Source organism: Cyprinodon tularosa, unplaced genomic scaffold, assembly GCF_016077235.1.
Source record: "Cyprinodon tularosa strain WSP-4 unplaced genomic scaffold, ASM1607723v1 ctg645, whole genome shotgun sequence".
Lineage (NCBI taxonomy): Eukaryota > Metazoa > Chordata > Actinopteri > Cyprinodontiformes > Cyprinodontidae > Cyprinodon > Cyprinodon tularosa.
Window position 1 is genome coordinate 529,259 of NW_024039391.1, and position 18,001 is coordinate 547,259.

Below are 18,001 nucleotides of genomic sequence, written 5' to 3' on the forward strand. Positions count from 1 at the left end.
TTTCAGACAATTTGACGTTTGTCAAATTGTCTGAAATGAATTCCTTCCTAGAGTGAATATTTGGTTGAATCATTCATTGCTGTTTAGCAATGAATGATTCAACCAAATACATACAAAAGAGACTAGTTAACATTTCCAAACAAAGTTAGAAACAAAGAGAAATTACATCCATTCATAGAAATCGTCTGAAAGGAAATAAAACTTATTTTTTCTCTCCCTCCAATTACACTTAAATAACTTAAAGTGGAGTAAACTTCCTGTTAAACATGTTTTTTATATAATATTCACACAAAAAGAATAAAACCAAAATAAAAACAAAAACATATATATGTATGTAATGGCAAACCAAGCAGACATTGTGGTGATGGACAGAAAGCAGAGGAAAGCCGCTGTGGTTGCCATAGCGATACCAAGCAACATCAGGAAAATAGAACATAAGAAACTAGAGAAATACCAGGAGCTCAGAGAAGAGCTGGAAGGTCAAGGCATCAGTGGAACCCGTGGTCATTGGGGCCCTCAGGGCAGGGGCCCCAAACTGGAAGAGTTACATCAGATCCTGGAAATACATCAGACATCTCGGTCCAGAAGATGCAGTTGTAGGAACAGCAAAGATGCTGGCAGAACCCTCAGGCTCCCAGGGCTCTGGTAGAGGAACCCAGCTGGGAGGAAAAGGGGGGAGACCACCCACGATGGGTGAGGAAGAGTTTTTATATAGATATATACTAGATATATATAAGAGGAGACACACAAAGAGCAAACCTCAACTCTAATCCTCCAGAAAAGAGGTGATCTGCAGAAAACAGGCCTTTGGCATGAAGAGACCAGAGCCATGAAAAAACAATCTAAAAATGAGTAAAAATGTCTTAAATTAAGTGTATTTACCCTTAATTTGAGTAGATAAATAAGATGATCTGCCAATGGAAGGAGTTTTTTTACTCTTTAAATAAGATAATTAGATATTATCCACTTGAAATAAGACAATTCAATTGTATTTTCTTATTTTAAATGTAAATTGTCTTGTTCCATTGGCAAAGTGTCTCTTTTATCTCCTCAATTCAAGAACAAATGCACTAATTTTAAGAAGAAATGACTTATCTAGATTTATTTTTTCCAGTGTAGAGTAAAGGTCTGTGGATTCCAGGTGAAGATCCGGCTGCTCTGACCTTTTTTTGCTGCTCTTACATTTTCAATCATCACATCTGTTATCAAGGTGTGTTTAAGGCCCTCTTTGGAGTGAAGGTTCAAACAGGAGAAACCTGTAATAAGAGAAAAGACCTCAATAAACGAATCAGTTCAATGAAGTTTGGAGAAAACATTCATCTCATTTGGCTGCACAAGCAGAGGAGCAGCGCGACGGCTGGTCTGCATCAGATGGAGTCCATCAGCACGGAGATCAAAGACTCCACTGGCTTTGTTTCAGAGCTATAAATACTCTCTCCTGTTTCTGAGCAGGTTTCAATCTGATCTAAAATAATCCCGTCTCGTCTCAGATCAATGAGGGCTTTGATCGTCTTTATTTTGAGAAAGAACCAAGTTGTTTTGTGGGAGCAGCTCAGTCTGATGAGCCTTTCTGAAAAATGAAAGATGCTGCTGCCTTTAAAGTCCTGATAAACAGCCTCTTTTAATAAAGTCAGTGTCAAACTAAATCAGGATGATTATGAGTCGGAGTTTTGATCCGATAGACGTTCAGGTAAAGAACAGAGCAAAGGTCCAGGTTCTCAGAGGAAGTTTATGGGTTCTATGTCTGGGAACCGTTTTCTTTAAACTTCAGGTTCCTGCTCAGAAACAGAAGAATCAAAAATCATGTTTGCCTGTTCTGATGGTTTAACTTCATCTCTGATTAATTAATGTTTATCTGTCTTATTGCTGAACTTCTGGACTGTTTCCTGCAGAGAGAAAACCAGACGCACCTTCCTGATGATCCCTGTTTTTCTTTCTTCAAGCTGAATTCATATTATCCAGATAATCAGCCCATCTCCAGCGTTTAACACAGATCCTCCCAAAGGTAATGAAAAACAGAGGCTCCTGTGTCAGATATCTGCTTATGAAACTTTCTCATTTCAGATTTTAATTTGTTTCGATGGAGAATAATGAATTTCTTCTTCTCCAGTTTTTCTTCCAAATGAATGTGACAGTTTCTCCTTCTGCTTCCAGTCATCATCTCAGTTATTAACTGTTGTTATCAGACAGGAAGCAGCCACACATGTTCTGGAGTTTTAAACGTTGTTTTCCTGTTGGCTGTCAATCATTTATTAATAATACTTCTGGGAAAAAAGAACAATGGAGCAGCTGATGATACAATTCATATAAAATTGAGGTGTTGTAGTAATTAAAGGGCGAACCGGTTCCCTGCTCAGCATCTCGACATTAGAAACAATCAATGATGTTTACAGATGTGATGTTTACAGATGTGACGACCCAAAGCATGGAGGCCTTCATATGAATGAGCCGTTTAAAGGCACAGTCCACAAAAACAAGGCAAACACCATCCGAGAGCGAGATGGGATGGTAACCCATGGAAACCGGAGGGTAGCTCCAAACACTGTCCTTCCAAAAGCAGCAGCGTTTAGCTGAAGGTAGCTTCTCCATCCCCAAAAATAAAAACCACAGACCTCCACAGCAGGACGCTGCCACAACGTTCAGCTGCTCTTCACTGTTTCAGAGTCCTGGAGAAGATTCTCAGTCATCCAGGTCAGAGTAAAAAAAATAGGTTAAAAAAACAATCCACTGGACTTTGTTTCCAGGTTTGAAGACGTTTCTCTTCCATCCAGGAAACTTCCTAAATTTCAGTCACTCAGCTTCTTCCCAACTCTTCTAACACTGATCCTGAACTCCAAGCTGACGAGTTCAAAAAGACCTTCGGGTGAAGAGAAGGAGAATTTATTTCATTTAATTTCTGTAGCTCCAATTCACACCATGTCATCTCAGGTCACTTTATAGAAACAACTCAACCAGATCCTCCAGTCAGATTGATTCTAAGTTTTTTTATCTATTTCTCTTTTGTAATCTCTTTTTAAAACCAACCATTTGATCAGCTGGATGGATAATCATCCAGCATAGGTCCATAGATGGAAAAAAGCCAGAGTTGAAAGTCGTTCCCAGTCCGAGTTCCCAGTCCGAGTCTGCCTGCGACTGTGGTCACCTTCCAGATCTTATTTAAAACCTATTTACAGGCTTTTCATTAACTACCCTTTTCTTATTGTCTTGGCCTTTCCATATTGTGTGTTTTGGGATGTTTTTGAACTGTGTGCTGAAGCACTGTGTGGCTTTGTTCTGTTAAAAGGTGCTTTATAAATAAAGCTTACTTACCACATTAACATGAGCCTTAGCATGTACATCTCCTCTGGCCTGCAGGCTGATTATCCTGCAGCCTCCATCTTTCCCCCTTCATAGATCAATTGGGTTCAGGAAGTACTTTACCAACTCAAACTGGAGAAGTTGAGGTTATATATATAAATAAGGCCAGTAGTGATGTGGATCTAATTCCTTTTTCCTGCTCTATGGATCAGTGTTTGGCTCATGGCTCAATGCTTTCCTCTCAGCTCTCTGTTTAGCCTCCTCTCTTCCTATATTCTACCCATTTTCTGCCTCAGCAGCTCCTCACAAACAGAAGCACTATTGGCATATAGTGAGAACTGCACTATAACAGCCACCATCCTGGTGGACCCACTGCATTAGTCACAGAAGTCTGACTTAAAGCAAACAGGAAAGTAGCAAGAAGCATCCGGTTCTAAGGCGGCAATAAGGAAACTTTATAAGTCCTTATTTAGTAGATGGCAACTCAATGAAATAAACTTTATAAATCTATTAAAAGCTGCTCAGATTTGATCAGAACCTTCAGTTCCTCAGATTTAAGGTCACAGATCTCCAACAGTTAAAAGTGGATTTCTTCCTTCGGGTCGGAGACGGTCTCTGCTGGAAACAACAGAGCAGATAACCTGCTGAGGTGCAGCTGGATTAGTTTGAGCCGACATCTTGGATGCCAAGTCTCTGTAATGCTGATTAAAACCTGTTTTATGTAGCAGGATGAGGAGAGATGCTGCAGCCATGAATGCCGTTCAGGATGGCCAACAAGCTGTAGCTGGTTGGAATCAAAGATCCACATGGATGGAAAGACACGAGGCTTCCCTGCAGCACAGGAATCTAGTTGGTTTTAGTCTGAAAGGCTGAAGTTGAAAAGCTAAAATCCACCTGCCTGTAAATTCTGAGTCATCCGGATCATGGCTGTAATCCCAGAAACCTTCTCTTAGTTTTTCCACATCTCTCCAGAAGTCTTTGTCATCTGTAGAGTAATCTGTAGTACAATCTGAAGTTTAACCTGTAATCTGTAGTACAATCTGAAGTTTAACCTGTAATCTGCAGTACAATCTGTATAGTAATCTGGAGTTTAACATGTAGTGCAATTTGTGGTGTAATCTGTAATGTAATCTGTAGTGTAATCTGTAGTTTAACTTGTTGTGTAATCTGTAGTTTAATCTGTTGTGTAATCTGTAGTTTAATCTGTTGTGTAATCTGTAGTTTAATCTGTAGTTTAATCTGTTGTGTAATCTGTAGTTTAATCTGTTGTGTAATCTGTAGTTGAATCTGTAGCGTAATATGTAGTTTAATCTGTAGTTTAATCTGTTGTGTAATCTGTAGTTTAATCTGTAGTTGAATCTGTTGTGTAATCTGTAGTTTAATCTGTAGTGTAATCTGTAGTTGAATCTGTAGCGTAATCTGTAGTTTAATCTGTAGTTTAATCTGTTGTGTAGTCTGTAGTTTAATCTGTAGTTTAATCTGTAGTTTAATCTGTAGTGTAATCTGTTGTGTAATCTGTAGTTAAATCTGTAGTTTAATCTGTAGTTTAATCTGTAGTTTAATCTGTTGTGTAATCTGTAGTTTAATCTGTAGTTTAATCTGTAGTTTAATCTGTAGTGTAATCTGTAGTTTAATCTGTAGTTTAATCTGTAGTGTAATCTGTAGTTTAATCTGTAGTGTAATCTGTAGTTTAATCTGTAGTTTAATCTGTAGTTTAATCTGTAGTGTAATCTGTAGTTTAATCTGTAGTGTAATCTGTAGTTTAATCTGTAGTTTAATCTGTAGTTTAATCTGTTGTGTAATCTGTAGTTTAATCTGTAGTTTAATCTGTTGTGTAATCTGTAGTTTAATCTGTAGTTTAATCTGTAGTTTAATCTGTAGTTTAATCTGTAGTTTAACCTGTTGTGTAATCTGTAGTTTAATCTGTAGTTTAATCTGTAGTGTAATCTGTAGTTTAATCTGTAGCGTAATCTGTAGTTTAATCTGTAGTTTAATCTGTAGTTTAATCTGTAGTTTAATCTGTAGTTTAATCTGTAGTTTAATCTGTAGTTTAATCTGTAGTTTAATCTGTAGTGCTGATGTTTCTTAAAGCAGCATGGAGGTTTAGGTTTCAGCGCTCTGACTAGAGATTGCTCTCAGATTGCTCTGCTTGGCTCAGACTCCTGGTTAGGTTTGGAAAAGTTGCCTCTTTTGTGGTAAAGTCGGTTTTAGCCGAGAAAACCGAGATGATGAAGCAACAAAAGAAGAGAAATGACAGAATTTCCCACCAACAGAACAGGATCACCGACACACACATACTGTGTCACATTATAACCTGGGAATTTTCCATTGACTTCCATTCATTTCTACAGCTTAGCCATGAAGCTAACACTAACCATTACGGGTCTATTGCTAACACTAAACCCAACCTAAATTCAGTCCTAAATTTAACCCCCACCCCAAGGACAGAACCTCTCCTCATGGGGGCCAGTTGTTGGTCCCCACAAGTATCTACAGGTCCCCAAAATGAAGCAGAATTGTCCCCACAAGATAACAAAAACATGGTCGCACACAGCTATCCAACATGATGAAAAACAAACTGGGTAACCAGGCTCTACTTTGCTCAGTCTCCCTCCTCATCGCTGGTTCTGAATCCTGTCATCATGGCCGCCTGGACTCAGTCCCAGTAACCTGCGGTTCTCCATGAGATCTAACCTCAAAAACCTGTAGATCTTCATTAGCAGGCCGTGGCTCCTCAGGGCTCCGTCACAGGATCCGCTCTGCTCTCCTTTCAGACCAGAACAAGTCCAGGTCTGGTTCTTCTGTGACCCACTGGTTCCTCAAGTCAATCCAAGCTGCTCTAATCTGTCTGCTGCCTGTACCTTTGGAGATTGGCTCCAGCTCAGCCAATCTCAGGCAGCAGGAAAGTCCTTTCATGTTCAGGAATAAGTTGGTGAATGAATGAATAATTGAATGACTGAATGAAAAAAGAAAACACTCACAGAGGTCCTCTGTGAGTGCGATCATCTGCTGACGGGAATCCACAGAAACATCAGAGTCATGGTGAACGTTAAGTTTAATTAAAAGCTGATGAAATGACAGAAACATTTAATCATCCAGCAACAGATTATTATTATTATTAAATGTGTTTTTGACTCTAATCCACTCAGTGACCATGTCTGTTCTGCCTCTCTGGAAATACGCTTTCACTAAAGACGAGAGACATTTGACCGGTTATTAGTGTCCTGAGGAGGATCTCTTCCATTTCTCCAAAGAGTTTTAAAGTTTTACAACAATATTAGCAGTAAAACTTTTCAGGTTTCACTTCATTATCAGGATAATTTCATTGCTTGAACCATGAAAGAAGCTGCTTCCTCTCATTTCCTGAATGTTTCATTCTGCAGAACGAAGGTCGACTGGAGGACACCTGCCTCTGTGAGCAGGTGTGCTGAACATTTTAAAAAAAGGAAAAATATCCTAAAAAATACCCAAAGCATTTAGAACAGGACTAAATAATTAGTGCTTAAAGAAGTTAAAGTCCAGTTTCACAGTGAAGTCACAGGCGTTCACCGTGAGATTCAAAGACTGAAAATATCCGCTGGTTTCTGAAGTTTGAACCATTTGATTTAAGTCGATCAGCCCAACATAATGTGTAGATGTTCTGCAATCACAGCTGTTAAGGTAAAGCTGACACCAGAGTCTGAGTTCAGCTCCTCATGTCAACTACAAAGATGTCTATCGATCACGGACTTATTGATTGTTGCTGCAGACAAAATGCGGCCTTGTTCTTCAAAGCGGAGGAGCAGAGAAGCAGCTGACCTCAAAACACGAGTTTCTCTTCACTTTTTGGATAAAAACATTCATTTAAAGAACAAGACAAGATGTTTTAGCAGCGACGGACCGCCGTGTGTGTCTGGCTTTATTTAACGATAAAAACAATGATCAAATATCTATATTTGATCATTTAAGGGAAATCTAATGTTGAATTTTAGACCAAACTTCCTATTTTCATTCTGGGAGTAAAAAGGATTAATTTAATACTTCTGTTCACTTGAAAGAAATATGGTTTATATTGTTTCTACTGGTTACTGCAAACTGCTAGAGAGGTGTGCACTGAATAAATAAAATCTGCCTCAGTGGTTTCAGGCCTCATCCTGCTCATAGGGTGAGGATCTTCTTATAAAGCAGCTTTCATTTTTCACCTGTTAAACACTGTTTTATAGATATAGATTTTCTCTCCTACAATGACTCTCAGTCTGAGTAAATCGTTTCTTGGGTTGTTTTCTTTTTTCTGGTGCACTCTTGTTTTTTCTAATGTTGCTTCAGTTGCTGGAGGTCTGAACTTTGACTAGACCACTGCATGAATTTGTTCTTTTCCAGCCAACCTGTTAGAGATTTTCCCTTTATTGCTGGACCATTGGGCCTCATGTAAAAAGACAACATTTTTGTATTCGTGTCTTAAATGTCTCTTCATTTTTCTTCTACCTGCATGACACATAGGATTCAACAAACACTCTTAACTTTATTAAATTATCCTAAATTATCCTCTTACACCTGATCCAGTCCACCTGTGGGAAAGTGATGCGTAGGAATTCCCACGCCTCTCTGGATGAACACACATTGAATAAGAAAAACTTTACAGGTTCCACGTCTGTCATCCCTTCATCCACCCTCCATCTCTCTCTGACACTTACATCCAGATGTTAACGGATGAATTCAGAGCCAAACATCCAGATGTTAACGGGTGAATTCAGAGCCAAACATCCAGATGTTAACGGATGAATTCAGAGCCAAACATCCAGATGTTAACGGGTGAATTCAGAGCCAAACATCCAGATGTTAACGGATGAATTCAGAGCCAAACATCCAGATGTTAACGGATGAATTCAGAGCCAAACATCCAGATGTTAACGGATGAATTCAGAGCCAAACATCCAGATGTTAACGGATGAATTCAGAGCCAAACATCCAGATGTTAACGGGTGAATTCAGAGCCAAACATCCAGATGTTAACGGATGAATTCAGAGCCAAACATCCAGATGTTAACAGATGAATTCAGAGCCAAACATCCAGATGTTAACGGGTGAATTCAGAGCCAAACATCCAGATGTTAACGGATGAATTCAGAGCCAAACATCCAGATGTTAACGGGTGAATTCAGAGCCAAACATCCAGATGTTAACGGGTGAATTCAGAGCCAAACATCCAGATGTTAACGGGTGAATTCAGAGCCAAACATCCAGATGTTAACGGGTGAATTCAGAGCCAAACATCCAGATGTTAACGGATGAATTCAGAGCCAAACATCCAGATGTTAACGGGTGAATTCAGAGCCAAACATCCAGATGTTAACGGGTGAATTCAGAGCCAAACATCCAGATGTTAACGGGTGAATTCAGAGCCAAACATCTAGATGTTAACGGATGAATTCAGAGCCAAACATCTAGATGTTAACGGGTGAATTCAGAGCCAAACATCCAGATGTTAACGGGTGAATTCAGAGCCAAACATCCAGATGTTAACGGGTGAATTCAGAGCCAAACATCCAGATGTTAACGGATGAATTCAGAGCCAAACATCTAGATGTTAACGGGTGAATTCAGAGCCAAACATCCAGATGTTAACGGGTGAATTCAGAGCCAAACATCCAGATGTTAACGGGTGAATTCAGAGCCAAACATCCAGATGTTAACGGATGAATTCAGAGCCAAACATCTAGATGTTAACGGGTGAATTCAGAGCCAAACATCCAGATGTTAACGGGTGAATTCAGAGCCAAACATCCAGATGTTAACGGGTGAATTCAGAGCCAAACATCCAGATGTTAACGGGTGAATTCAGAGCCAAACATCCAGATGTTAACGGGTGAATTCAGAGCCAAACATCCAGATGTTAACGGGTGAATTCAGAGCCAAACATCCAGATGTTAACGGATGAATTCAGAGCCAAACATCCAGATGTTAACGGGTGAATTCAGAGCCAAACATTCAGATGTTAACGGGTGAATTCAGAGCCAAACATCCAGATGTTAACGGGTGAATTCAGAGCCAAACATCCAGATGTTAACGGATGAATTCAGAGCCAAACATCCAGATGTTAACGGGTGAATTCAGAGCCAAACATCCAGATGTTAACGGATGAATTCAGAGCCAAACATCCAGATAATAACAGATGAATTCAGAGCCAAACATCCAGATGTTAACGGGTGAATTCAGAGCCAAACATCCAGATGTTAACGGGTGAATTCAGAGCCAAACATCCAGATGTTAACGGATGAATTCAGAGCCAAACATCTAGATGTTAACGGGTGAATTCAGAGCCAAACATCCAGATGTTAACGGGTGAATTCAGAGCCAAACATCCAGATGTTAACGGGTGAATTCAGAGCCAAACATCCAGATGTTAACGGGTGAATTCAGAGCCAAACATCCAGATGTTAACGGGTGAATTCAGAGCCAAACATCCAGATGTTAACGGGTGAATTCAGAGCCAAACATCCAGATGTTAACGGATGAATTCAGAGCCAAACATCCAGATGTTAACGGGTGAATTCAGAGCCAAACATCCAGATGTTAACGGGTGAATTCAGAGCCAAACATCCAGATGTTAACGGGTGAATTCAGAGCCAAACATCCAGATGTTAACGGATGAATTCAGAGCCAAACATCCAGATGTTAACGGGTGAATTCAGAGCCAAACATCCAGATGTTAACGGATGAATTCAGAGCCAAACATCCAGATGTTAACAGATGAATTCAGAGCCAAACATCCAGATGTTAACGGGTGAATTCAGAGCCAAACATCCAGATGTTAACGGGTGAATTCAGAGCCAAACATCCAGATGTTAACGGATGAATTCAGAGCCAAACATCTAGATGTTAACGGGTGAATTCAGAGCCAAACATCCAGATGTTAAAGGGTGAATTCAGAGCCAAACATCCAGATGTTAACGGGTGAATTCAGAGCCAAACATCCAGATGTTAAAGGGTGAATTCAGAGCCAAACATCCAGATGTTAACGGGTGAATTCAGAGCCAAACATCCAGATGTTAACGGGTGAATTCAGAGCCAAACATCTAGATGTTAACGGATGAATTCAGAGCCAAACATCTAGATGTTAACGGGTGAATTCAGAGCCAAACATCCAGATGTTAACGGGTGAATTCAGAGCCAAACATCCAGATGTTAACGGGTGAATTCAGAGCCAAACATCCAGATGTTAACGGATGAATTCAGAGCCAAACATCTAGATGTTAACGGGTGAATTCAGAGCCAAACATCCAGATGTTAACGGGTGAATTCAGAGCCAAACATCCAGATGTTAACGGGTGAATTCAGAGCCAAACATCCAGATGTTAACGGATGAATTCAGAGCCAAACATCTAGATGTTAACGGGTGAATTCAGAGCCAAACATCCAGATGTTAACGGGTGAATTCAGAGCCAAACATCCAGATGTTAACGGGTGAATTCAGAGCCAAACATCCAGATGTTAACGGGTGAATTCAGAGCCAAACATCCAGATGTTAACGGATGAATTCAGAGCCAAACATCTAGATGTTAACGGATGAATTCAGAGCCAAACATCTAGATGTTAACGGGTGAATTCAGAGCCAAACATCCAGATGTTAACGGGTGAATTCAGAGCCAAACATCCAGATGTTAACGGGTGAATTCAGAGCCAAACATCCAGATGTTAACGGATGAATTCAGAGCCAAACATCCAGATGTTAACGGGTGAATTCAGAGCCAAACATCCAGATGTTAACGGGTGAATTCAGAGCCAAACATCCAGATGTTAACGGGTGAATTCAGAGCCAAACATCCAGATGTTAACAGATGAATTCAGAGCCAAACATCTAGATGTTAACGGGTGAATTCAGAGCCAAACATCCAGATGTTAACGGGTGAATTCAGAGCCAAACATCCAGATGTTAACGGGTGAATTCAGAGCCAAACATCCAGATGTTAACGGGTGAATTCAGAGCCAAACATCCAGATGTTAACGGATGAATTCAGAGCCAAACATCTAGATGTTAACGGATGAATTCAGAGCCAAACATCTAGATGTTAACGGGTGAATTCAGAGCCAAACATCCAGATGTTAACGGGTGAATTCAGAGCCAAACATCCAGATGTTAACGGGTGAATTCAGAGCCAAACATCCAGATGTTAACGGATGAATTCAGAGCCAAACATCCAGATGTTAACGGGTGAATTCAGAGCCAAACATCCAGATGTTAACGGGTGAATTCAGAGCCAAACATCCAGATGTTAACGGGTGAATTCAGAGCCAAACATCTAGATGTTAACGGATGAATTCAGAGCCAAACATCTAGATGTTAACGGGTGAATTCAGAGCCAAACATCCAGATGTTAACGGGTGAATTCAGAGCCAAACATCCAGATGTTAACGGGTGAATTCAGAGCCAAACATCCAGATGTTAACGGATGAATTCAGAGCCAAACATCTAGATGTTAACGGGTGAATTCAGAGCCAAACATCCAGATGTTAACGGGTGAATTCAGAGCCAAACATCCAGATGTTAACGGGTGAATTCAGAGCCAAACATCCAGATGTTAACGGATGAATTCAGAGCCAAACATCTAGATGTTAACGGGTGAATTCAGAGCCAAACATCCAGATGTTAACGGGTGAATTCAGAGCCAAACATCCAGATGTTAACGGGTGAATTCAGAGCCAAACATCCAGATGTTAACGGGTGAATTCAGAGCCAAACATCCAGATGTTAACGGATGAATTCAGAGCCAAACATCCAGATGTTAACGGGTGAATTCAGAGCCAAACATCCAGATGTTAACGGATGAATTCAGAGCCAAACATCTAGATGTTAACGGGTGAATTCAGAGCCAAACATCCAGATGTTAACGGGTTAATTCAGAGCCAAACATCCAGATGTTAACGGGTGAATTCAGAGCCAAACATCCAGATGTTAACGGGTGAATTCAGAGCCAAACATCCAGATGTTAACGGATGAATTCAGAGCCAAATATCCAGATGTTAACGGGTGAATTCAGAGCCAAACATCAGGATTCGGTGTGAGAGCAAAGCCAAGCAGCTGCCATGGAGGGAAATGAAGGACAGTCTGAGCGTTTCTGTTCTATATCTTATTTCTATAGTAGATTGATCTCACATAGAGTCACTGACTGTTCTTTCTTTGGACCAACCAATGAAACCAGAGGCCCCTGGATCCCCACATGCCAGCTGCAGGGGGAGGGACCCAGAGTTCTGGCATCTAGAATTGTAGAGCTGCAGAATATAGAATGATCTAGCTTGGTAAAATGGATGATTGCTTCTGAGGAACAGATGAGGTCATTTAGGGAGAAACTAGCAGCTGACTGATGGATCTAGACTCCTACATCAGTCTGGAGGAGAGTTAGTTCCTACCTGAGAGATGATCAGAGACAGGAGGAAGATGGAGGATGAGGAGTTTGATCCTGAATCACTCGAAGGAACGATTTAAGAACAAATGAGCTTGTATGAACGGATCAATGTCTCGTTGATTTTCCAGTTGCTCTGTGACGGCATAGTGTCTCCATTACCTACGAAACAAGGCAACAGCATCAGCAGACCACCTCCGTGCTCCACAATAAAGGCTGCTTTCTTATTGAGCAGTTCCTTCAGATCACCTGTGATCCATGGTTTATTATTCTGGAAGCATTTCATTGTTCTGGTAGGGATGCTGTTACCTTCATAGGTTTCTGTAGTCAGTCAGTCATTGCATTGATGTCCTCTCCATGTGGCTGACACTGAGCATCCCGGTAGCCTCAACCTTGCAGGGCTTCTCCTGCTTCCTATGACTACAGGTTGTCTCTTATAAAGTGGCTTATAATCTGAATACAAGATTATGATCTTATTTCCTAAGAGGAGTTTTTTCTTCAGAATAAAAATAGTCTAAAGTTTTAAAGCTGTCCAACTGTTGGAACGTTGGCAGCGCAGCAGAGGGTGAGACGTGATTAAATTTATTTCCACAAGAGGAGCTGAAAAATCAAACCGCACTTTAAAAAAAAAACAGCTTTTTTTTAAGACAGGTGGAAACTTGACAGAAAATCCACTAAGATTTGGGTTTTTAAATGCTGATGAACAGCCTACATCATTTTAACGGCTGATAGTGATAAATGGCTGATATTTTTTTTGTTTCCTTCCCATTTCTTCTGTTCGCATTTAGACGCTTTACTTGGAGCCTCCTGAAGATCCAACAAAAGTGTAAATTCTTGCCATTTTTAAAATGTTTAAAGAGGCGCATGAAGTCAGATTTACGTTTGGGACTGAGGTTCTGCTGAGGGCTCCCAGAAGAAATAATCCCACAAATTAGGTGCTTTTATGAGGACATGTCTGGCTGAGCTGGGCCCCCAGAAGACCCACAAAGGCCATCATTAGTTTTCTCAGTATCAGGATCATCGGTGCAACAAAACAGTAAAATTTACAAAATGACGAATCACATTAGATTTGATGGGAAAGCAGCAAATAAAGGCGACAGTAAAGGAGCAGTGCCAAATCCTGACTGTTAATGAACACCAGATAAAGTCAGATTACTTTCTCCTCCTGAACTGCGGGGAATGAATGGAGACAAAAGTCTGTTTTATTTTTTTGTCTTTTTGAAATTAAGATTGTTGAAAATGTAATCAGGATTCTCTGTGGAGCCGTCGGTTCTTTATATCAGAATATCTATGTCTCCATTTCCTCTTAGCTCTCTATCTTCTGTTTCAGCTCTGAGCTCATCCTCTATTCCTCACATCAAATAAAAAAGTCACAAAAAAAAACATTGAAAGATCCTCTTGAACTCTGCATGAAAGTGAGTTTCTGTCTTTCAAGCATCAGTGATTGAAGTGTTCCTGAAGTGGTCAGCAGCAACAAAACACAGCATAAAAATCCTCAAACTGAAGGAGGGAGAGAAGAGGATCAGATCCTCTCAGACTCAGACAGACTCCTAAGGAGGAAAATACTGGAACCACCAATCCCCTCCATGGGTCCTGATTGGTTGAAGAGGTTTTCTATGGAAGGAGCAGAGAAGATGAACAGCTGATCTGGGAAAGATGAGCTTCTCTGGTTGAACCAGCAGCTGTTGGAAAAATGTTGCTCAGAGCTTTTATGATCAATCCAAGACTGTTTGATATTGACCGGAGAAGATTAGGCATCCGCTACGTGCTAACTGGATTGGTAAAAGTTGAACCAGTTAATCTGATATTAAATCATGTTTATGTTCTCTTAAAACATATTTTCTCCTGAGAAAAGGAACTGGTTATGATCCTAAACATGTCAGTTTGAATATTAACCTATTAGAGTGAAAAAAAGGAGGAAATATTTTTATAAGACACATTTTGAAATGTTTAGTAGATTTCTGAAACTTCAATTAGCATTTTATAAAATTTTATAAATTAGTTTAAACATATTTAACATTGGTTTGTGTCAGTCTGCTTTTTCATCATGTTACATAAAAACATGCGTTTATGTGACGCTATAAAGATCTGCGTGAGGATGAAAACTTTAATGGGTCACAAAAGGAAGTTTAATGAATTTATCTATTTTCCTCTGGGTGGGAGAGGCTGTACCTGGAAGCAGAGGTTTAGAAGTTTGGTTGTCTGAGAAAAGATTAAGTTTGAGACTAAATACCTCATGCAGGCAGAGAACTTTGAGGTTGAGAAATGAAACGAAAGGCTGAGAAAAATCTGTATAAAACATATGAAAGAAGGGTTAAAGTGTGAATGAAGTCTAAATGGTGAAGATCTAGGCCGTCTGAGCACATGTGAGTAGAGGTGTTTTCCCTAAAAACAGCAAACATCAAACCACTGCTGAAAAACAACAGTTTAGACAAACTACTGCTCCAGAACTACAGGCCCATATCAAACCTTTATAAGTAAGGTTATTGAAAAAGCTGCGTTTCAACAATTAAACACTTTCTTAGATATGACCAGCCGCTTTTTTTAAAGGACAGGGACTTTTTTGTGTCAGTAGGCAACTTTACATCAGAGATGACAAAAATCACATGTGGGGTTCCCCAAGGGTCCATCCTGGGTCCCCTCCTATTCAATATCTACATGCTCCCTCTTGCTCAGTTAATAAAAAACAACAACATCAGCTACCATAACTATGCAGACGACACACAGCTTTACATCACCATGTCACCAGGTGACTATGAACCAATTCAAGCACTGAGGAAATGCTTAGAAGAAATCAATGCCTGGATGTGCCATCATTTCCTTCAACTGAATAAAAACCAAACTGAAGTAATAATCTTTGGACCAATAGAGGAGAGATCTAAAGTTAGCACACAGCTTCAGTGGCTTCAGCTAGTAACCACTGATCAGGCCCGAAGTCTAGGTGTAGTGCTGGATTCAGACTTGAACCTCCAAAAGCATTTAAAGACAATTACAAGGTGGGCTTTCTATCACCTGAAGAACATTTCCAGGATTAAAGGACTAATGTCTCAGCATGATCTGGAAAAACTAATCCATGCGTTTATTTTTAGTCGAATCGATTACTGCAACGGTGTTTTCACAGGTCTGCCTAAAAAGTGGATCAGACAGCTGCAGCTGATCCAGAACGCTGCTGCCCGTGTCCTCACTAAGACTAAGAAAGTAGAGCACATCACCCCAGTTCTAAAGTCCTTCCACTGGCTCCCTGTATCTCAGAGAATAGACTTTAAAATACTTCTGTTAGTCTATAAATCTCTGAATGGCTTAGCACCTAAATACATCCCAGACTTGCTATCAGTGGATCAACCCTCCAGACCACTCAGGTCTTCTGGCTCCAGCCTGCTCTGCAGACCTAGAACCAGAACTAAACATGGAGAAGCAGCATTTAGTTCCTATGCTCCACTTATCTGGAACAAACTTCCAGAAAACTGGAAAAGTGTGGAAAGCCTGAGTTCTTTAAATCAAGACTAAAAACACATTTGTTTAGGATTGCCTTCCACTGTTCTAGTTAAACAGTTCAACTGAAACATCATTAGTTCAACTTTATTTAATGTTCTTTTTTGTTTCTGCATTTTTTATTTTTCCTAATTGCTTTTATTCTGTTCTATTTTCCTGTATTTTAATCATGTAAAGCACTTTGCATTGTCTTTGTACTGAATTGTGCTTTACAAATAAATTTGCCTTGCCTTGCCTTGCCTTGCCTAGAGACTGAAACCATGTTTTGGTTTCTACCAGCTGTTCCAAAAGAAGTTCAAAAAAGCAATCCTCTGGACTGTCATGATGGGTTCTCAAAAGAGACCCAAATATGCAGAACACCACTAGACGGAAACAGGTGTAAAAGTTTAACAGAGTTTATTGTCACAAAGCACAATGAATACTGGTTCTGGTTCTGGTCCAGGGACACGGGTTCACCGGAGTCTGCTTGGGAAGACAGTTCAGTTAGCGAGGCACTTAGGGATTTGTCTTTATATAGTTTCTGGCTTGTACCTTGAGGGTCCACGATTAAAGCTTTGAGAGGAAGGTTGTTGGAACTGGAGAGAGTTTGGTTCGCAGAGTCCGACAGCTGCTTCAGCGTCTTACTTCTTTGGGTTTGAACAGAGCTAAGCTCAGGGTTTCCAGCTCTTGATCCAAGGCTGCATGGAAGTTCAAAGGCAGGCTTCAGGTTTGGCTCAGATGGCAGGCTAGGCAGGTTAAGCTCTTCCAGAGCTTCACAGGAGAAAGACTGGTTTCCTGGAAAACAGAGACAGAGGTTAGAATCCAGCTTGGATTCAAAAGTCAACAAAAGTTCTCAGAAGGTTCTAGGCTTAGTGCTAACCAACTGGATCAACACTGCGGCGTTGAGGCAAGTTCTGAAGACAGCTTAAGTAGTGGATCCTCTGATGATGGAATGAGCTGCAGCTGTGAAGGAGGCTCAGCTCAGGAGGATCCACGGCGGACTCTGCTGGAGAAAGGTGGTACTTCTCCAGCTTCCAACATGGACTTTGTTTCCAGGTTTAAAGACGTTTCTCTTCCATCCAGGAAGATTTTTCTATCCAAAGTGTCAGAAATAGCGTTTAGTTCCAGGTTTTATCCAGCAGCCCAACAAAGCCTGGTTTTAGTTTAGAAAACATGCAAATAGAAACGGATGAACGGGTCCCCCCCCTTTGGAATGGGGGTCGTTTGGCTTCTTTGTTAGCCTGCATTGCCCCATACCTGTCTATGTCTCTGAAAGGGGGGTCGTTAGAGGGAATAGTTGGCCTGGATGAACAGGTGAGGTCTTCTGTTCTGTAAAGGGGTTGGAGCTGCGATGAGAGCGGGAAGGAATCAACTCTATCGCTGCATTGGAGGTTTCTGAAAGCTGAAATGGCTTCCTTCACGCCCCTCTCAAACCACCTGTCTTCTTTGTCCAAAATGTGAACATTCTGGTTCATTCTTTTGTTTGTTTACGGTTTTTAACATCAGTTCTTTTCGTTTGTCCATAAGGTGTAGATGAAGATGGACGGCAGAGTCTAGTCCAGCATATTTCTTCCAACTGCCTAAAGGCTTTCAATCCTGCAAAACTCGTTAGGATAAATAAACAACCATGACAAGAAATCGCCTGCAGAACCAGAATAAAGAAGAATAGACTTAGACTAAGACCCCAAACCAACGACCCCCCCCCCCCCGCTGTCACTACGGGATGGAGGGGATTAGGGAGAACACTGGCAGGTTGGAAGGCCGAAACTGAGACCTGGAGGAGGATTTAACGGCTCACTGAGGGAGACAGGAGCCACTTTTACCAGATGTGCTTTCTGTTTTTCTTTTATTTG